The sequence below is a fragment of the Spermophilus citellus genome (assembly GCF_964194105.1).
Source record: "Spermophilus citellus genome assembly, chromosome: 4".
NCBI classification, from domain to species: domain Eukaryota; kingdom Metazoa; phylum Chordata; class Mammalia; order Rodentia; family Sciuridae; genus Spermophilus; species Spermophilus citellus.
Window position 1 is genome coordinate 134,677,961 of NC_138185.1, and position 21,921 is coordinate 134,699,881.

Here is a 21,921-nt window from a genome sequence, read left to right on the forward strand (position 1 = left end):
CACTACTTCCCTAAGTCATTAAATGAATTCAAAGAAAGAGATATGTCTCCCAATAAAAATCAAATCAATTAGGGGAAAATGAGTAAGTACAGTAGCATCATATAGAGTAACAACTCCCAAGAAAGGGACCATCTTTTTCTTTCCTTCACAATACAATGTGTGATAAATATAGGTGGACTTCTTTTTTATGGTTTTCCCTAGACACGTTAGGCAAGTGCTGCCCTACCACTGAGCTATATCGCCAACCCTTTTTAAAATTCCATTTTGAGACAAGGTCTCACTAAATTGCCCAGGCTGACCTTGAAATTCTGATCATCCTGCCTCAGCCACCTGAATAGGCAGGTGAATCATTTTTTACTCATATAGTTCTGTTTATCTTATTAGTTAATAATATAGGCTTTTTCAGAAACTACAAAATAAATCAAAAACATCTGGCAAAATGTAGAAACTATATCAAGAATAAAAGAGCTGCTAAGTTAGGCTGAAAGAATTATGGGAGGGTTCCCCCTCAAAGTTTCTTTCAATAAACAACAACACAAAAAAGTGATTTTTCTAAAACCATGATTGATTTATTTTCTCTAGAAAAACAATATGTGGGCTATTAGATTACTGATGACTAAAAAACTATGTAAATACATATTGATTTTTAAAAAGATGACATCATTCAGTTGATCACTAAAAATACATAGTAAGGTAGTCATTCAGATAGGTTTTTCTTTTCTTATTTTTTGCAATGCTAGGGATCAAAACCAGAACCTTTCGCATACTTCACCACTGTTGTTCTACCACTGAGCAAAAGACCAAGCCCCTGTTTTTAAGTACTACTATTAGCACCCCAATTTAAAATCATATGTCCTTATCAAAAATACCATTAGGGAAAAAGTCAGTATTTATTATGGACACAATGAGATATTTCTACTTCTGTAACCTAAGTTTTAATAGAGCAATAATTTGGAGATTGTTTTAACTATATCCACTGAACATAATTTTGTAAAAATAAATGTAACATTTTACAAAAAAAAAATGCCATGTGTAAGAAAATTCATTCCAATAAAATTTTAAAATAAAATGTTAGGCTTGGCACAGTGGTATGCAACTGTAATTCCAGTTACTTGCCCAGGCCAGAGGATTTCAAGTACATGCTTAGCCTGGGTAACATAAGGAGACCCTGTCTCAAAATAAAAAATAAAGGCTAAGGGTGCAGTGGTACAGTGTCTCTGGGTTCAATCCCCAATACTGCAAAAAATAAATAAAACCAAATAAAATATTAGCCAGGTACAGTCCCACCTGTGATCCCAGTTACTCAAGAGGCTCAGGCAGGAGGATCGCTTGAGCTCAGGAGTTCAAGGCCAGCCTGGGCAACAGAGCGAGACCCCATCTCAAAAAAGAAAAAAAGAAAAACATTATTTTAGCAAGAGTATAGATCATAATTCATAATAACTAAGTACTACACTTCACTCTTTTTCTCAACAAACTGACAGGCAACTTGACACAGGTTATTATTTCTAACCATATTATTTCTTTTCTACAGAATGTGCGCGATTTTTTCTTAAGTGGACTCACCTATATACATACAAATTTTAATATACTAACTGGATGTATCAACAAATAATTCTTTAGATTAAAAAATCGAACTTAATTTTAGCAGAATTTTCCTTCGAATGTTGTTTTGTTTTGTTTTTTTAATGTAATTCTCACCAAAACTGGGCAAGGGGAGAGAGATAACTATTCATTTATACCTTTCCAATAAAAACTTCCATATGTGATACTGGGCACAACGTGGCACAACTGTAATCCCAGATACTCAGGAAGCTGAAGCAGGAGAATTACAAGTTCTAGGCCAGCCTGGGCAACACAGTGTAAGACCCTGTCTCAAAATAAATAAAAAGGGTTGGGGATATAGCTCAGTGTTAAAGTGCCCCTGGGCTCAAGCGCTAGGCCAATACTGGCTAGAGAAAAAGAGGAGTACTAGGACGAAATAGAGGAAGACAATGTTTATAAAAAGTAAATTTTTACTTGAATTACTATATAAGAATTAGTATAATTATAATTCTATAATAGAAGTTCTCTCTTGTTTACTATTACTAAAGGAAAATTAAGGGGCTGGGGATATATAGCTCAGTGGCAGAGCACTTGTCCAGCACATGTGAAGCTCTGTGTTCAATCCCCAGTAGGACACCTCCCCACAAAAAGAAAATGTATGAGAAAATTAAAAAGCATATCCCTAGCCAGGCATGGTGGCACACACCTTTAATCTCAGTGACTCAGGAGGCTGAGGTAGGAGGATCCCGAGTTCAAAGCCAGCCTCAGCAAAAGTGAGACACTAAGCAACTCAGTGAGAGCCTGTCTCTTAAGTAAAATACAAAATAGGGCTGGGGATGTGATTCCGTCAGTGGTTGAGTGCTCTTGAGTTCAATCCCAGGTACACCCCCCCCCAAAAAAAAAGTATATCCCTGACGGTGTTGGGGTACACGACTGTTTAAAATGTGATTATAGGGCTGGGGTTGTGGCTCAGTGGTAGAACGCTTGCCTAGCATGTGTGAAGCACTGGGTTCAATTCTCAGCCCCACATATAAACAAATAAATAAATAAAGGTCCATAAATAACTAATAATTTTCTTAAATGTGATTGTAAGTATTTTAAAAATAATTTCTATTAAATTATTTATTTATTCTAATTTGTTATACATGATGTCAGAATGTAATTCATTTTATATTACACATATAGAGCACAAATTTTCAAGTCACTGATCGTACACAAAATATTTTCACACCACGTGTACTTAGGGTAATGATGTCTAACTCATTCCACCATCATTCCTAACCCCTTGCCCCCCTTTCCCCTGCCTTTCCTTTGCCCTATCTAAAGTTCCTCCGTGCCTCCTATGCCCCCCCCCACACTCCCCCCATAGCCATTTTGAGTCAGCATCCTCATATCAAAGAAAATATTCAGCCTTTGGTTTTTTGGGATGGATTCAAACTAAAAAGCTTCTTCTCAGCAAAAGAAACAATCAGTGAGGTGAATAGAGAGCCTACAGAATGGGAGTAAATCTTTACCACGAGCACATCAAATAGAGCATGAGTCTCTAGGATATATAAAGAACTCAAAAATCTTAGCGCCAAAAAAATAATAATAACCCAATCAACAAATGGGCCAAGGAACTGAACAGACACTTCTCAGAAGAGGATATACAATCAATCAACAAACATGAAAAAAATGTTCAACATCTCTAGCACTTAGAGAAATGCAAATCAAAACTATTCTAAGACTTCATCTCACTCCAATCAGAATGGCAGCTATCAAGAATACAAACAACACTAAGTGTTGGCTAGGATGTGGGAGGAAAAGGCATACTCATACATTGCTGGTGGGACTGCAAAATAGTACAGCCAATATGGAAAGCAGTATGGAGTTTCCTTGGAAAACTGGGAATGGAACCACCATTTTACCTAGCTATCCCACTCCTCAGTTTATATCCAAAGGACGTAAAAATAGCATATTACAGGGACACAGCCATATCAATGTTTACAGCAGCACAATTTACAATAGCTAAATTATGGAACTAACCTAGATGCCCTTCAGTAGATGAATGGATAGGGAAACTTTGGTATATATATACAATGGAATATTACTCAGCATTAAAAGAGAATAAAATCATGGCATTTGCAGGTAAATTGATGAAGTTGGAGAATGTAATGCTAAGTGAAGCAAGCCAATTCTAAAAAACCAAAGGCCGAATGTTTTCTTTAAAAATAATTTTTATCTGCACATCAGGAAATTGAAGGATTTTGGTAACACATGCCCATAAACCCAGAAGCATGAGAACCAAGAGGATTACAAGTTCCAGACCAGCCAACTTGGTGAGGCCCTGTCTCAAAATATACCCAGTTCAATCCCTAGTACCAAAAAAAAAAAAAAAAAAGGACATTAAAAAAAAAAAAGAAAATTTTGAAATGAAGGGATTACATAAGTATTTTAATTTAACAAAATAAACCAAAGCAGATATTTATAAGGTTAATAAGAGATAGTTAACCTAATTCAATAGAATAATCATACATATTTGGGGATAACCAGGAAAAAATTATTACTACAGCAAATAATCACATTTACCTCATAAATATGTATATATGTATATATGTATGTGTTATAAATGGACCTTTATTTTATTTATATGTGGTGCTGAGTCTTGAACCCTGGGCCTCATACATGCTAGGCAAGTGCTCTACCACTGAGCCATAATCCCAGCCCCTCATATTTACCTCTTAAAAAAACATTTTTGTGTGTCCCGAATATTTAACCAGTAGTATATTCTCTCTTTTTTAAAAAAAATTTTTTTAGTTGTATACGGACACAATATCTTTGTTTTATTTATTTATTTTTGTATGTGGTGCTGAGGATTGAACCCAGTGCCTCATGAATGTGAGGCAAGTACTCAACCACTGAGCTACAACACCAGCCTAGTATGTCTTTTAATAAAGCATACTTTAAATTCCTACCAAAAGATTACATTCATTAGTCAACATGAGAAACTTATAAAATATCAGGTTATGCTGCTAACAGGGTCTTTTTTAAAATAATGTTATTGTATTTTTTATATCTTTATTTTTTTAATGTGATGCTGAGGATTGAACCCAGTGCCGCACACATACTAGGCAAGCACTTTACCACTTACAACCACAGCCCCACTAACAGGGTCTTAAGATTTATTTTAAACAACTTCATTGCTTTTTTGTTTCCTAATTTCTCCATTAAGTTTTCATCCTAGAAGAAAGTTTCCTGAACTATACAAACTGCTATTAATAAACTTTAATCCCAATTATTTCTGAAGTATTCAAATGCCTTTTTACTAGTATATTGTTTTATATTTCTTTAACCAACAGCAATAAACACATTTCCTTGTGTTTGGACAACTAACATGAAAGCCTGACTCCTAGACCTCTAGACATAATTCCTTTTATTCAATATATAAATACATAATTCCTTTACATATGAGGTCCCTAACAGAGTCAAATGGTCCATTGTGAACTGATGTTAAAATTCTATGTTTGTGGGCTGGGGTTATGGATCAATGGTAGAGTGCTTGCCTAGCATGTGTGAGGCACTGGGTTCAAACCTCAGCACCACATAAAAATAAATAAACAAAATAAAGGCATTGTGTCCAGGTGCAACAAAAAAAATTTTTTTTTTTAATTCTTTGTTTGTGACAGGGTAGTGGTGCATGCCTATAATTCCAGCAGCTCAGGAGACTGAGGCAGGAAGATCCCAAGTTCAAGACCAGCCTCTGCAATTTAACAAGGCCCTAACAACTTAGTGAGATTCTGTCTCAAAATTAAAAATAAAAAAGAACTAGGGATGTGGCTCAGCAGTTAAGCACTTCTGGGATCAACCCCCAGTACAAAAAAAAAAAAAAATTACATTTTTGTAATGTCTTGTGATTCACATAAGGGCCACACTAAGTATCACCATTCCTTACTGCCAGATTTACAAAACTGCCAAAGGCTCCAAGAGGCCCAAGCTACTCACTATAATTCTACCCCCATTATGTCTGTCTTTTCTAGAAAACACTCCTACATTGCTCAACTCTCCTAGTAACAGCCAGTACATTAACTTAACTTTCCTATGTTCTGTTGTCTCTGAACCCTCAACTGTCTGACATCAAGTTTATATGGTAAGTTGCTGGACAGTGGCACATGTCTGTAATCCCAGTGCCTAGGGAGACTGAGGCAGGAGGATCATAAGTTCAGGATCAGCTACAGCAACTTAGCAAGGCCCTAAGCACATTGGGGAAACCCTGTCTCAAAATTAAAAAGGGCTGGGATGTAGCTCACTGGTAAAATGCCCCAGGGTTTAATCCCCAGTACAAAAAAAAAAAAAAAAAAAAAATCAATGTATATTAATTGTTGATGAGCCTTTATTTATGTGGTGCTGAGAATCGAACCCAGCGCCTCACACATGCCAGGCAAACGCTCTACCACTGAGCCACAACCCCAACCCCTGAATTTGTAATTTTAAACAGTGCATTTTCAAAAGAATTCCATTAGACACTAGACACAAAATAAACTGGGCACTTACAATTCAAAAGTTATACCACACCTCAAGCAGCTAGTCTACTTATTTGTAATGTAGTTCCAATTACAGTTCAGTTGAGTTTAAAGTAAAAGTTAATGTAGTCATATAGCCATTAGCAAATTTATATCCTGGCTAGAAATATGCCCCAGGGCAAGTGTCATTTAAGTGAAAACTAAAATTGCAATTGTCTAGTTTTAAAATAGGTGTCATATCTGTTAAATACCCTCATCCTCAAAGTAGAGCAAATGATCCTCCAGAGCCAATCCTGTTTAAAATGGTTAGGTAACTTTTTTCTTTTAATGTTTTTTTCATTGTTGATGGGATTTCATTGTTATTTATTTATACGCAGTGCTGAGAAAGAAGCCAGTGCCTCACACATGCTAGGCAAGTGTTCTACCACTGAGCTACATCAACTCCAGCCCTAGGTAACTTTTTAAACTACTCATATAAATTACACAAAGGCACACCATATAGGAGGTTCTCTTAGCATATTTGATATACATGACTTAAGGAGTCTTTACTATTTTATGCTTTCAAAGAAACATACCTACAGAATTAGATACTGCTTTTTTCAAATTCTGGCAAATCACTTTATTTTTTATTTTTAGTGTTTTCTTAGTTGTCAATGGACTTTATTATTTTATTTATTTATATACTGTGCTGAGATAGAACCCAGTGCTTCACACATGCTAGGCAAGTGTTCTACCACTGAGCCACAATCCAGCCCAAATCACTTTATTTTTTACCACATTAATCCAAAGCAGTCTCCTATGACTAAGATAATTCAATACGATTTTATTCATCCAGCAATTAATTCTGTATTTTTTAGTCTTGAGTCTAGTATATCTTTTTTTTAAATAACAGGTCCAAGTTTCTTTCTTTTTTTCCTTCTTGGTACTGGGGATTGAATCAAGAGGCGCTTTACTACTGAGCCACACTCCAGCCCTTTTTATTTTTATTTTTTAATTTTCTAGAGACAATCTTGCAAAATTTTTTAGGGTCTCGTTAAATTGCTGAACCTGGCCCTAAACTTACATATGATCCTCCTGCCTAGCCTCCCACATCACTGGGAATACAGGTGTGCACCATCATGACCAGCTAGGTCCCAGTTTCTTTAACAAGAATTAGAACGATTATATGTCAGTGATCTCATGAAGAAGTCACTTGACCAAAATCACAAACTTGGAATCAGCTAGATTAAATGGGAAAAAGATAAAACTTAACCAATTATTAATTATTTCTTTTTTTAGTATTGGGAATTGAATCCAGCGGTGCTCTATCATTAAGCCACATCCCCACCCCATTTTTTATTTTTTATTTTGAGACTGCTTAGGGCTTTGCTAAGTTGCTAAGGCTGGTCTCCAACCTGTGATCCTCATGCCTCAGACTCCCAAATTGCTGGGATTACAGATATACTCCATCCCACCCAGCCTTAATTTCTTAAAATAATATTACTAGCTGAAATAAAATGCCCAAGAGACATTGAGTAGAATGAAATATTGTAAAATATACCAATGCTACTTAGAATTTGTACATAACTACAAGTCCACAAGGTTAAGGACTATACCACTTAACTTTTACATCCTTTCAATCCATGCTGGGAAAAAAGTATTGAAAGAGCACATAAGTATGCATGCCTATGATTTCAGCCACTTGGGAAGCTAAGGCAGGAGAATCACAAGTTCAAGAGCAGCCTGGACAATTTAGGGTGACTGTCTCAAAATAAAAATTTTAAAAGGGCTGGTGAGTGTAGGTCAGAGGCAGAACACTTGCCTAGCATGCAAGAGGCCAAGTCTGATTCTGGGTACCACAAAAAAAAGGCATAAGTACTGAATGAATGTAGTACTCAACAGTTTAGAAAAATTCTTGAAGGCATAACCTGCAATGCTCACTAAGTTACCTGTAAAACAAATTTTATCAAAAACTTACCCCAAAAGATCATTATAATACAAAAAAAGCCAACACTAGACTCATTTTAGATCCTTTAAGTCACACATTTGGCTCCATTTTAAACAAAACGATTTGACAAATATCCAACAAGCCCACTTCTCCACTTCCATCCTCTTTTCAATTGGTCCTAGAAAAGTTAAGAGGTTCCACTCACTCTAGTAAAAGACTTGACTTTATGACCTTGGGCAAAGTCTACCAAAAGAAGGCTACAATGATGTTTGCATATTCCTACTAATTACTGACATTCAATCCTAATACCATGCTAACTGTAGTGAAGTTCTGTAAGTGGAACCTCCAGAACTGAAAGCTTTTTGAGTTGTAAATCAACTAACATAAAATATGAACTATTTTTAATCTTAGTTTGATTCGTGGTAAAAAAAAAAAATTTTTAAAGAAAGGATGGGTATAAAACTAGCATTAATTTGCCATTTTCCTGCTTTTGTTAAAAAAAAAAAAAACAGCTGGACTTACAAATAAAAATGTAAAACTTGGCAAGGAATGGTGAGTTGGAATATTAAGCAATCTACAATCTGAAAATTATGCAGATAAATCTATCATTTCAAGTCACTAATTTGTATATCCACGTAGAGCAATAATCTTAGTATTGCTTTACTAGCATTATAAAGATAAATACCTGCCTTGGAGGAACATCTACTAAGAACATTTCATTTCAGGATCTTAGGGAAGTTTACGAGCAGTATCTCTTTAGGCTTCCCTAAGGTACTCTAAAGTGCTTAACATCATTCACACATCCAGCTACCACTAGGGTGAGAAGTAAATAAACACGATTTACCTATGCAATTATTTACCACAGAATTCTGTTCAAGATGCAACAGTAAACATTCACAAAGGTATTTGATACCCAAAGAAAACAGAGAATATTAACTATAAGATTCGCCCGTAACTGACCACTATGGAAACCAGAGACCTCCCACAAGAGCAGTTCTTTATTACCACTCTTGATTTGAAAAAGAATGTCAACATTTTAACAGTACACAAGATAAACAGAACTTAGTGAAATCCCTTCTTCCAGATTCTCAAAAGGTGTTTATAAGAAGTGAGGTAGAGCAACGCCCCCCTAAAAGGACCCTACTAAAACAGAATTAAATACCGAAAACACAGGGTGGGTCAGGAAGGTTAGAAATGGTGATTTTCTAACTTAATTACCCAGAGGAACCACAGGGTTGGAGGCTAAGAACGTGAGATCGGGGTGGGGGTGGGTAGCGAAGTGAAATCTAACCCCAGAAATCACAACACAGGCCGCAGCCTAAGAGCTGAAGCTGGCGGGAAGTGAGCTTCTTTTCCGTTCCCAGGGGAAAGTCCACGGAAAAGCGGCTCCACACAGCGGAGGTACGAAGAGCCAATAGTGCATGCATACCAACGCGCTGGACCCACTGAAGGACCGGGTTGAGAAGGGGAGGAGATCCCGGCAGACGGCCCTGGAAGAGGAGGACTAGGTTGGGAGCAGCGGCAACGTCTGGACGAAAGGGATTACCTAACTGTGACGACAGAGAAGTGTCCTCTGGCTCCGGCGATGGTCCCGAATGCGCAGTGTGGGGTGTCTTTCGCGCTTAGCTCACAGCAGCAACAGAACCAGCTCCTTCAGCCAGTCGCCATTTCCCGCCTACCGACCTGCTGCACCGCACGGACAGGGACCCGGATGAAAAGCGGCCTCCCCGCGCAGGCGCTATGACTTTCTCCTCCCCCTCTCTCCACAATTCCTCGAGGCGGGAGGGAAGGAATGCAGGCGGCCACAGCTGAGGGGGTTGGAGGGTTCGACTTTTACTTCCGTGAAGAGGTTAAGTTCCTGACGCCCGAAGAAACTCGTGAGTCTAGATTCTTGACAAAAAATGAATACAGTACCTTAGGACCGAATGGAATAAGAAAGGACAAAACCTATCAGTATACGCCAGGGCAAGGGGGATGTTTGTACTTTAGGGGCCTCCGTAGCCGGCTGTGTAGTGGTCGCAGGGGGAGTAGGGAGTAAAGCGTTAGGAGCGGAGAGGCGGGGACGCGGAGGACGGTTTTTCCTCCCGCTGCTAACGGAACTGCTTACGGCCGAGCTGGGAGGGGGAGCGCGCCCTCGCCCAGAAGGCGGGGTTAGGAATGCGTCGCGCACCCTGGCGGCTAGGGTTTAGTAGTGGTGGGCGTGCCAGATGGGTGGAGCCGAGTTGGACCGGGCGGGACTAACGGCTTGGCGCGCTGGAGGAGGTAGTTTGTGCTGAGTTCTCCGCGAGGGCAGGAAAAAGCTAGTCTTATTCCTTTCCTGTGATTTTGGTGACTCCTGATGGTCCTCTTTCCTGCTCACTGCCTAGAAGGCATAACAGTCGCTCCTGGATCAGTCACTAAATTCCTGTCCTTCGATTTCATACATTGTCGGCGGTAGTTCTACAGACTGAGAACTCAGTCTTTCAGACAAATGGGTTCCCAATTGGAATCCTTGGAAACTCCAAAAAAGTGAAAAAGTATCAACTGGAGTATTCAATCAGTGGAATATCAGAAAACCAAGCCTATTAGCTGGAGAGCATTATCTTCGGTCTAAAATGCCAAGCTACTCTCATTATTCCGTCAAGAAATTATTTGTTGAAAAAAATACTAGGTACGAGGGGTAAAACAATGAAAAAGGCAAACATGGACACTGCCTTTCCAGAATTAACAGTCTATTGAAGAAGAAAAACTATTTTAAAACAGTGTAATAAGGTGACTACAAGGACTGCAGTGCCAGGCTTGTAGGGGCACGTGAGGGTGTCCACAAGGGGGTCTGTAAAGCCTTTTGTAAGGTGACATCTAAGTAATACGTAAAGGAAAAGTTAGTGTTGCAAGGAAACAACTGACGGAAAAGTCCAAAGAGATTTGTGTAGAGCAATTGGGGAAGTAATTGTGCTCAGGGAAAGAGGATTTGGGCAGTGGGGAAGGTAGTAACCACAGAGGAGACTGAGAAGTAAGGCTAGATAACATACCCTAGTGAATATGATTGCTTCTATTTCAAAATGTGAAGAAAGGTGGTTGTCTTTTGAAAACCTTATATATTACAGAATCCATTTGCACCCTAAATAGTTCCAGTACAAAAATGTTTTGAATGTAACTTGATTGAGAGCCAATGATATACAGTTCATAGAACTAGTAAAAATCCACAAGTTAATTCCTGAAATCAAATAATTACTGGTTATCCATTGTGTATGGTGGAAGGCAATAGTATGGAAACTAAACAATTACCCCTATTGATTACTGAAGTTATTTTTAAATGAAGTGAAAATTAAAAATTTGGGGGAGGGGATCCTCCAAGAAGAAATTATTCAAACCTTCATATTCCTAACATATGCCATTAACAAAACACTTTTATATGCATTTTATTCTCCCCTACAACCATGTGAGATAGTCAGAATAGGTGCTATTTGTCTCCCACACTTTCAGTTGAAGACACTGAAATGAAAGAGAAATAGAGGGGGGAGAGAGAAGCATACCCACTAGTAAGACAACTGGGGCTCAGATCCCACTCTGCTCTTTACACAACCTCTGACAATGTTGTTACCATTGTTAGTTTTGTTAAGGTGGTTGGTTTGTTTATTGTCATTCTTGGCCCTCTACCATTTTTTATTTCGAGATAGGGTCTTGCTAAGATGCCCAGGCTGACTTTGAATTTATAGTCCTCCTTCCTTAACCCCACAAGTCTGTAATTACAGGCTTGCCTCATGATACCCAGCTTGTTTAACACTTTAAAATATTTGTTTTTCATCTTAGCTATCATTTGCTTCAGTGGTCTCTACTAGACTCTTTCCTCCAAAATCTAAGTACATTGTTGTGAAATTCAAATGAGACTATAAAAAACTCTTAGCAAGGTTCTTTCCTAGCTCCTTAAATGGTGGTTGTTGATATCATTAAGTTTTTTTTTAATATTTATTATTTATTTTTTTTTTTTTAGTTTTCGGCGGACACAACATCTTTGTATGTGGTGCTGAGGATCGAACCTAGGCCGCATGCGTGCCAGGCAAGCGCGCTACCGCTTGAGCCACATCCCCAGCCCCAATATCATTAAGTTTTAATACTAACCCTGTCCAAGATTTTAAACTAATAGTTTAAAGGATTCTAATTTTTTTAAAGTATGAAGTTTATTTATATTCAAAGCAGTGGCAACAGGAAAAAAAATGAAAAACTAGTAGCATGCAGCTTTTTGAACTATTCAGAACTATTACTGTATGAAAACACTAATGAAATAGGTTATTCATAAAGTAATGCACTACAAATATCTCAAATCTTGAACAGTTTTTCAGTAGGTCCTTTATTCCAGGGTCCAGCTTGAGCATCCCTAATCCAAAATAAGATATGCTTCAAAATCCAAAATTTTTTGAGTACCACATGACACCAAAAGTGGAAAATTCCATACCAGATCTCATACAATGGGTCACAGTCAAAATTCAGGCACACAAATTGCAGGTAGGCATGCTAAAAAATATTGTATAAAATTGCTTACAAAATATGTGTGTAAGATGTATATGAAGGCCAGGTGCAGTGGCACACTCCTTTAATACCAGCAACTCCAGAGGCTGAAGCAGGAAGATCACAGTTCAAGACCAACCTTGACAACTTAGTGAGACCTGTCTCAAAATGAAAGGGATGGGGACGTAGTGCAGTGGTGTAGAGTACCCTAGGTTAAATTTCCAATACTACATACACCACAACAAAGAAAAAGAATATACATATATATATGGTATATAAATGAGATACATAAATTTCATGTTTACTGAGATTTGATCTCCAGTTAGAATGGCAGCGATCAAGAATACAAATAATTATAAATACTGGAGAAGTTGTGGAGAAAAAGGAATACTTTTATACTGTTGCTGGGATTATAAAGTAGTACAACCACTATAGAAGTCAGTACGGAGATGCCTCAAAAGACTAGAAATGGAACCAGTATATCACCCAGGTATATCATCAGTATTTATCCTAAAGAATTAAAGGTCAGCATACTATAGTGATACAAACATACTCATATTTATAGCAGCACAATTCACAATCACAGACTCTGGAACCAACCTACGTGTCAATGGATGAATGGATAAAGAAAATGTGCTATATATACACAGTGGAGGTTTTTTCAGTAAAAAAGATGAATGAAATTATGTCATTTGCAGGAAAATGGATGAAACTTGAGAACATTGTGTTAAGTGAAATAAGCCAAACTCAGGAAGTCAAAGGTCGTATGTTTTCTCTCACATGTGGAAGCTAGAGAGGAAAAAGGAAAAGAAAGGTGGGTCAGGGGAGAGCAATAGAGGAAAGGGATCAGGAGAATGGAGGCAGGGAGGAAAATGAGGGAATGATATTGGTGAAATTGTTATATCGTGCATGTACAAGTATGTAACAAATCCACCGTTATGTATAATTATGCACCAATAAAAAATGTGGAAAATGGGCTGGAGTTGTGGCTTAGTGGTAGAGTGCTGCCCTAGCATGCTTGAGGCACCGAGTTCGATCCTCAGCACCACATAAATGTAAAATAAAGATATTTCATCCACTTAAAACTAAAAAATATTTTTTAAAAATGTGGAACACAAAGTTTGTTCTTAGACTGGGGTCCCATCTCCAAGATACCTCTCAACTATACATATGCAAGTATTCCAAACCCCCCCACCCCAAAAATGAAATCCAACACACTTTTGGTCCAAAGTATTTCACCTATGAATGTGCAATGATCAACTTTCATTGTCAACTTGATTGGATTAAGAGTTGCCAAGGATTGAGAGGCTTCTGAGTGATTCTATGATGGTGTTTCCAGATGTGGGACCACAAATGGAGAAGGACAGCTTAGACCCTTCCCCTGAACATGGGCAGCACTGTTCAAATGGCTGGGGGCCCATTTGGAACAAAAGACAGGAGGAGGAGGAGGAAGCCCTGTGGGTGTGAGCTATAGTTTCCTTGATCAGGTACCCTATTTGCTGTGGCCATCAAGTACATCAGAGTCCAGTTTCTTCACTCTTCCAATGTGTACTCTGACCAGTGATTGTCCAGAGGCTTCCAGACCTTCATACTCAGACTGAGGTTGTATCATTAGTCTCTCCTGTTTATAATTATTTCCTAAACAATCATCTAGAACTGAGCCACTACTGGTTCTGTCAGCTTGCTGGTATACAGGTGGCTATTGTGGGACTGTCCAGCTTCTGATCATGTAAACCAATCTAATAAATCCCCTTTTATAATCATACATATCCTGCTGGTTCTATTCCTGTAGAGAACCCTAATACTAGAATATATTTATCTTGTGTTTGAAATATAAGGAATTTATTTCATCATAATTCAGAATTATATTGTATCTGTATGATGTATGCTTTTATTATTATTCTTTCAACTCACTAAGGCAAAAATATTAAATATAAAAATATCAGAACTGTTATTTTGCCTTAATATTGTAATTACTTGATGGCAGTGGCCATCTGAAACTTTATAAACTTAACTTTTCCCTTAAACTTGTTTCTCCCTCTTGTGTTTCCCACCTTAATAAATGCAGTTTTTCCAGGTGTGGTGGTGCACACCTGTATCCCACTGACTTGAGATACTGAGGCAAGAGAACTAGACCACGAGTTCAAGGCCAGCTTCAGCACCTTACCCAGACCCTATCTCAAAAAAGGAAAAGGGCTGGGGATGTAACTCAGTGGTAGAGTGCCTATGGGATGAATCCCTAGTACTGAAGTAAATAAATAAATGCAGTTTTTTCCTTTTGCATAACCATGTATAATCCATTAGAAAGTATAATAAACTCAACTTTCAAAATAAAATTATCCCTCCATATCTACATATCCTACATCCAATGGATTCAACTCTTTATTCAAAAAACTTATGCCCATACTTTTAGGTTTTTTGTCATTTTCCATTAAATTCCACAGGATATCAACTATTTATATAGCATTTATAGTGTATCAATTATTATAAATAGTCTAGAGATGACAAAAAGTATACTGGAGAGCGGGGGTATGTGGTGCATACCTGTACTTCAAACCACTTAGGAGGCTGAGGTGAGAAGATCACTTGAGTCTAGGAGTTCAAGACTAGCCTAGGTGACAGTGAGACCCCCCCCATCTCAAAAATAAATTGGTGGGGGTAGGATGCTGGGCATATAGCTCAGTAGTAAAGTATTTGACTGGCATGTCTGAGGCTCTGGGTTCCATCCCTAGCATGTTAGATTTTTTTTTTTTTTTTAAAGAGAGAGTGAGAGAGGAGAGAGAGAGAGAATTTTTTTTAATATTTATTTTTTAGTTCTCGGCGGACACAACATCTTTGTTGGCATGTGGTGCTGAGGATCGAACCCGGGCCGCACGCATGCCAGGCGAGCACGCTACCGCTTGAGCCACATCCCCAGCCCCTAGATAGATATTTTTAAAAATCATGTACACAGGAGGAAATGTGTGGATTATGTGAAAATAGTAGGCCATTTTATACAAGGGTCTTAAGCACACATGAATTTTGGCATCCCTGGGGATTGTTGGAACCAATCCCCTACAGATACTTCTCATCGCCTCAGCTACCTCCCTAGTTCAATAACCTTCTTCTCTCACCAGCAATGTTACAGTATTTCTGCTTCACTCCTGAACCTCTTCAATCTTTCAACACAGTAGCCAGTGATCAATTAACATTTAAAAGTTTTCCACCACTCCTAAAATCTAGGGGTTGGGGGGATATCCCTCAGTTGTAGAGCACTTACCAAGCATGCACAAGGCTCTGGACTTTTTTTAAATAAATTTTTTAATTTATATGATAGCGGAAGGCATTACAATTCATATTACACATATAGAGCACATTTTTTTTATATCTCTGGTTGTATACAAAGTATATTCACACCAATTCGTGTCTTCATTCATGTACTTAGGGTAATAATGTCCATCACATTCCACTATCATTTCTAACCCCCGGTGCCCCCTCCCTTCCCCTCCCACCCCTCTGCCCTATCTAGAGTTCATCTATTCCTCCCCTTCCCTACCCCACTATGAATCAGCCTCCTTATGTCACAGAAAACATTTGGCATTTGGTTTTTTGGGATTGGCTAACTTAGCATTATCTTACCCCAGTACCACGAAAAAATTAAAATAAAAACTAAAGCTGTCACTATGACACACAGACAAGCTACTTCATTGACCACATTTCCTACCTCTTGCTGTTTATATTAGTCATAATGACCAACTGTTTTTTGAAAAAGGCATTCCTCTTTAAAGTCTTTGTATTTGTTATTTCCTCATCCTCTAACTCTCTCTAGACCTGCAGTATTCAATATTCACTAGTCAATATGGCTACTGAATACTTGAGACACTTGAAATGTGGCTTGTGTGACTGAGTAACTAAATTTTTAAATTTTATTTAATTAAATTTAAAAATATATGAGATTCCCATTTGGGGTGTTGTAAAAGTTCTTAGACTAGATAATGATGATAGTTATACATTTCGACATACTTAATGCCTCTGAATTGTACACTTTACATAATTGTATTTTTATTAGTAAATATGGAAATTTTTATGTGTATGTTATCCACTAATATATTTTTCCTTAGTATTTACTCAAATGAGCTGAAAATTTATGTCCATACAAAAACTTACACATGAATATTTATAGCAGTTTTGTTCATAATCTCCAAAGCTTTGAACAATGAAGATGGCCTTGAATAGGTAATCTAGGTAAAGAAACTATGGTAGATGCAGATAATGGAATATTATTCAGTTAAAAATATGTTGTCAAGCCATAAAAAAAGTCATGGGGGCTGGGATATATCTCAGTTGGTAGAGTACTTACCTCACATACACAAGGCCCTGGGTTCAATCCCCAGCACCACAAAAACCAACCAACCATCCAAAAAAAAAAAAAAAAAAAAACAAATTGCAAAAAAGATATGGGAGAATGTTAAATGCATGTAACTAAAAAGCAATCTAAAAAGGCTACTTCTGCAAAATTTAAAGATAATTAAAAGGTAAGTGGGGGCTGGGGCTATAGTTCAGTGGCAGAGCACTTGCCTAGCATGCATGAGGCACTGGGTTCAATCCTCAGCACCACATAAAACAAACAAATAAAATAAAGGCATTCTGTCCATCTACAACTACAAATGTTTTTTCTAAAAGTGATATGATAAATTGTGGTATAAAGGTGTATTAAGAATTGTGATCCGGGGCTGGGGATGTGGCTCAAGCGGTAGCGCGCTCGTCTGGCATGCGTGCGGCCCGGGTTCGATCCTCAGCACCACATACAAAACAAAGATGTTGTGTCCGCCAAATACTAAAAAAGAAATATTAAAAAAAATTCTCTCTCTCTCTCCCTGTCTCTCACTGTCTCTCACTCTCTCTTTAAAAAAAAAAAAAAAAAAAGAATTGTGATCCAAAAAAAAAAAAAAGAGCTCATGTATAATGGCATAATTTGGCGTGAACATACTCTATATACAGAGTTATGAAAAATTGTGCTGTGAATGGATAATTATGAATGTAATGCATTCCACTATTGTCATGTATGTAAGAAATAAATTAAAGAAAAAAAAAAGATAAGTGATTTCCAGGAATTTAGGGATAAGCAAGGAGGAATATGTGAAGCACAGAGATTTTTATGGAAGTGAAACATCCTGCATACATATCTTGATATATTTGTCCAAACCTGTGGAATGTCCAACACAAAAATTTTTGAGAATGTTTCAATGTTGATTCATTAATTGTAACAAACATTCTACACTGGTGCAAAATATCCATGGTGAGGATGTTCTATGTGTATGTCTAGAAAGGGGGTCATGTGGGAACTCTGTACTTTTGACTGAATTTTGCCATGAACCTTAAGCTGCCCTAAAAAGTAAAGTAAAAAAATTGGAAAAATTTTAAGTGTCCTTGGAATATAAATAATGTAATTTACTTATTCATTTATAAGTATTATGAATTCTAAATATATTTCCAGTGACAACTTAGTGACCAAATTGAAAAGTGCTATAAATGTAAATATACATACTACATATCAGATTTAGTACAAAAGAAAATAATATAAAGTATCTCAGTCATATACTATTTTTCAAAAATTTTCTTTAGTTATTGATGGACCTTTCTTTTATTTATTAAATGCAGTGCTGAGAATCGAACCCAGTGCCTCACACATGCTAGGCAAGTGCTCTGCCATGGAGCCACAACCCCAGCCCAGTCATATACTACTTAAAATGATAACATTTTGGATATATTGGTTAAATATCAAAATTTCACCTATTTTTAAAATGTGATTATTAGAAAGTTTAAACCTACATAGGTGTTGGGTTCTATTTCTACTGGCTAGTGATGCACAGGATAGTCATATTGCATATGTTCACACCACCTCTTCAGAAAAGCCTTCCCTGATCTTCCTATCAAAAATAGCACACTGGGGCTGAGGATGTAGCTCAGTGTTTTGCTTGCATAGCAGAAGTGAGGCCCTGGGTGTGAGTCCAGCACTGCAAAAAACAAAAATAAAATAGCATACTTGGGTCTGGCACAGTGGCACATACCTATGATCACAGCAAGTTGGGAGACTGAGGCAGGAGGATCACAAGTTCAAGGCCCACTTGGGCAACATAGCAAGACCCTGTCTCAATTTTAAAAAGAATTACGGATGTAGTTCAATGTGAGACATTTGCCTAGCGAATGTGAGGCTCTGGGTCTGATCCCCAGTACTGGTAAAGAAAAAAACAAATACAAAAAAGAATGAAATAGCACCCCATGCATCAATATTTTATTCTATTTTTCTCAACGTTTACCTTTATCTGGCGTAGAATAATATAGAAAATAATGTCTTATCTCTTTCTTTGGCATATAAATTTCATGAAGCAGGTATTTTTGTCCGTGCAGTATCTCTAGTACTCTGAAATGTTTTCTGTAAATAATAGATAATGCATAATTAATTAGATAGGAGGTACTGAAGACTAAATCTCTAACACTGAATTTCTTGTAGCATATGTCCATTATTTTATATATATATATATTTTTTTGATGATCTTATTCATTTACTTGTATGCAGTGCTGAGAATCAAACCCAGTGCCTCACACATGCTAGGCAAGCGCTGTACCACTGAGCCACAACCCCAGCCCCTGTCCATTAATTTTGATGAAAAAAATCCCAAATCCACATTTCTATGTTTCTCAACATTTCCATCCTATATTATTTCTTATCCTTTGTTTTTGGTACACAATGAGTTTTTCATTTATTATACTTTGCACTTCTAGAGTTTCCATTAGTTCTCTATAATTCCATGTCTGTGCAGAGATTCCTTCTATTCACTACTTCATTAAAAACATTTTCAGGACTGGGGTTATGGCTCAGTGGTAGAGCGCTTGCCTAGCACGTGTGAGGCACTAGGTTCGATCCCCAGCACCATATAAAAATAAATAAAGGTGTAAAAAATAAATAAAAAGAACATGTTTTCAGTTAACCCTTTTATGTTTGTGATCCTGGGGAGAAGGGGATTGAAGCCAGGGCTTTGTGTACTCCCACTACCAGCCCCATTTAAGTGTTTGAAAATATTTAGTAATAGCTGCATTGATGACAAACAAAGGCCATAAATTGATTTTTATTTTTAATCTTACTTTTTTGAAATAGGGTCTCACTTTGTTGCTCAGACTGGTCATGATTCTCCTTACCTCATCCTCCCAAGTAGCTAGAGCATTAGAGTTGTGTGCCAACATGCTAGGCCATCAATTTTTTGAAACCATGAATTGCATTTTGGTTTTTTGTATGTTATCTAGTCATTTTTCATGAATACTGGATAAATGTAATACCTTGTAGAAACTCTGGATTCTGTTTTTCTTTTTTTTCCTTAAATACTGGGGCCTGAACCTAGGGGTGTTCTACCACTGAGTTACATCCCCAGCTCTTTTCAATTTTTTTTAATATCTATTTCTTAGTTTTCGGTGGACACAACATCTTTATTTTATTTTTAGGTGGTGCTGAGGATCGAACCCAGTGCCCCGCGCATGCCAGGCAAACGCACTACTACTTGAGCCACATCCTCAACCCCTCTTTTCATTTTATTTTGAGACAGGTCTCATTAAATTGTCAAGGCTGTCCTTAAACTTGTGATTCTCCTGCCTCAGCCTCCTAAGTCATTGGGATTACAGGTGTGGGCCACTGTGCCCAACTGGATTCTGTTATCTTAGCTGAAAATTGCTGCTGCTTTTTTTAGAAGACATTCCAGTTACTGAGTAGTCACCTAAACTTGAATATACTTATTTTTTACTTTGTTAGCTCATATTAAGCCCAAAAACTTTTCAAATTTTAACTTGGCAGAATGCAATTCCCATATTGTTTCCTCTATCAGTCTTTTCAGGGCTTAATGTTAGGCTTTGTTAGGGCAGTTCTTCCTTCATTTCTTTCCTTTCTGTGTTTGAGATTGAACCCAGGCCTCACACATGCTAGGTAAGCACTCTAACTATATATACATCAGGTGGTCTTGATCTGAGCAGGGATAGCCCAATATGTATTCCCTTATGGGAACCCCTATATGTATTTCTGGATTTTCTGGTGTCCCACACATTAGATAGATCTCAACTGTTTGAGCTATCCCCCACGATGATCTCCATGTCCTCAAGTCAGCAGAACCCTGTGCTCTGCTCCGACTCTGTCATTTTTTTTTAACATTTATTTTTTAGTTGTAGTTGGACACAATATCTTTATTTATTTATTTTTATGTGGTGCTGAGGATAGAACCCAGGGCCTCGCACGTCTACATCTGAGCCACAGTCCCAGCCCCTCAGACTCATCTTTTTATATACCACAGGAAGCTTGGTGATTATGTGATTCACTGCCTAAATTTTCCTTCTCTCATAGATTGTAAACCTGTGTTGCCTGAAAACAGTTGCCTAATATATCTTCTCTAGTCCTAAAATCTTTACCAATCCAAGAGGGCTAGTTAGCCTACTACATTATGGTGAGAAGCATAGGTCATTCTTCCCTCGGATTTTTAAAAAATATTTGGGTTGGGGATGTGGCTCAAGCGGTAGCGAGCTTGCCTGGCATGCCTGCGGCCCGGGTTTGATCCTCAGCACCACATACAAACAAAGATGTTGTGTCCGCCGAAAACTAAAAGAATAAATAAATATTTTAAAAAAAATTTTTTTTAGTTGTGAGTGGACCTTTATTTATTTATATATGGTGCATAGAATCAAATCAAGTGCCTTACACATGCTAGGCAAGTGCTATACCACTGAGCTATGACCTCAGCCCTCTTCTCTTGGATTTTTTTTTAAGTGAAACTAAGGGAAGAGAGTAGCCCATCAGATAGCAAAACTAAGAAAAATAGGATCTTCTAGGTGTCATAGAGCTTTGAAGAGGGAACTGGTTTGAGAAAATGAAGGTAATAAGAATGTTATAAAGAGAAGCAGAAATGGAAATTGGTAAAACAAAATCTTGGTAGCATTCATGTTCCGTGTTTGAGTTGTCTTCAAGCCAGGGTTCTTCTACTCTTAATAATAGTTTTCTTACATGGACCATTACACCAATTATCTTTTGTTAGTTAGCTGAATTTACATTTGAAACCAATAGAGAGGAGAATCTAAAATGGAACTGGATTAGGCTTGATGTGGCCCAATTGGAACTGAATATTGATGGTTCACGTGTGATATAAATAATAAGCTAGACTTTGGATATATCACACTGTTTATTTTATCTTATTGATGTTTTCAGGGTCAGCCATTATGGGAAATGACTTCCACACAACTGTTTTGTTTTTTTGTTGTTGTTTTGTCTTGGGAATTGAACCCAGTGGTGCTTTTCCATTAGATTGCACCCCCAGTCCTTTTTATTTTTTGAGACAGGGTCTCACTAAGTTGCTGAGGCTGTCTTCAAACTTTCCATCCTCCTGCTTCAGCCTCCTAAGTCACTGAGACAATAGCCATGTGCTACTTACTGTGCCCAGTACTCACAATTTC

General features: G+C 37.6%; 1 protein-coding gene and 1 long non-coding RNA gene across 5 annotated transcripts in view; one reads left to right on the plus strand and one right to left on the minus strand.

Annotated features, from left to right (window-relative positions):
• The window catches only part of CTDSPL2 (CTD small phosphatase like 2), an 82,451-nt gene extending 72,763 nt beyond the window's left edge, over positions 1–9,688 (minus strand). The window contains exons 1-2 of one of the 3 annotated variants that reach the window (XM_081288799.1): positions 9,515–9,687; positions 1,288–1,378 (exon numbers count right to left, since the gene is read on the minus strand). The gene's annotated coding sequence lies outside the window, so the exon portion shown is untranslated. Of the gene's footprint in view, positions 1–1,287; positions 1,379–9,514 lie in introns of all 3 variants that reach the window. The other 2 variants (XM_081288801.1, XM_081288798.1) reach the window with 2 other exon arrangements.
• Positions 9,689–9,716: 28 nt separating this feature from the next.
• LOC308646149 overlaps positions 9,717–21,921 on the plus strand; it is a 90,786-nt gene continuing 78,581 nt past the window's right edge. For both annotated transcript variants that reach the window (XR_014021325.1, XR_014021326.1), the window contains exon 1: positions 9,717–9,845. This is a non-coding gene — a long non-coding RNA (uncharacterized lncRNA). The remainder of the gene's footprint in view (positions 9,846–21,921) is intronic.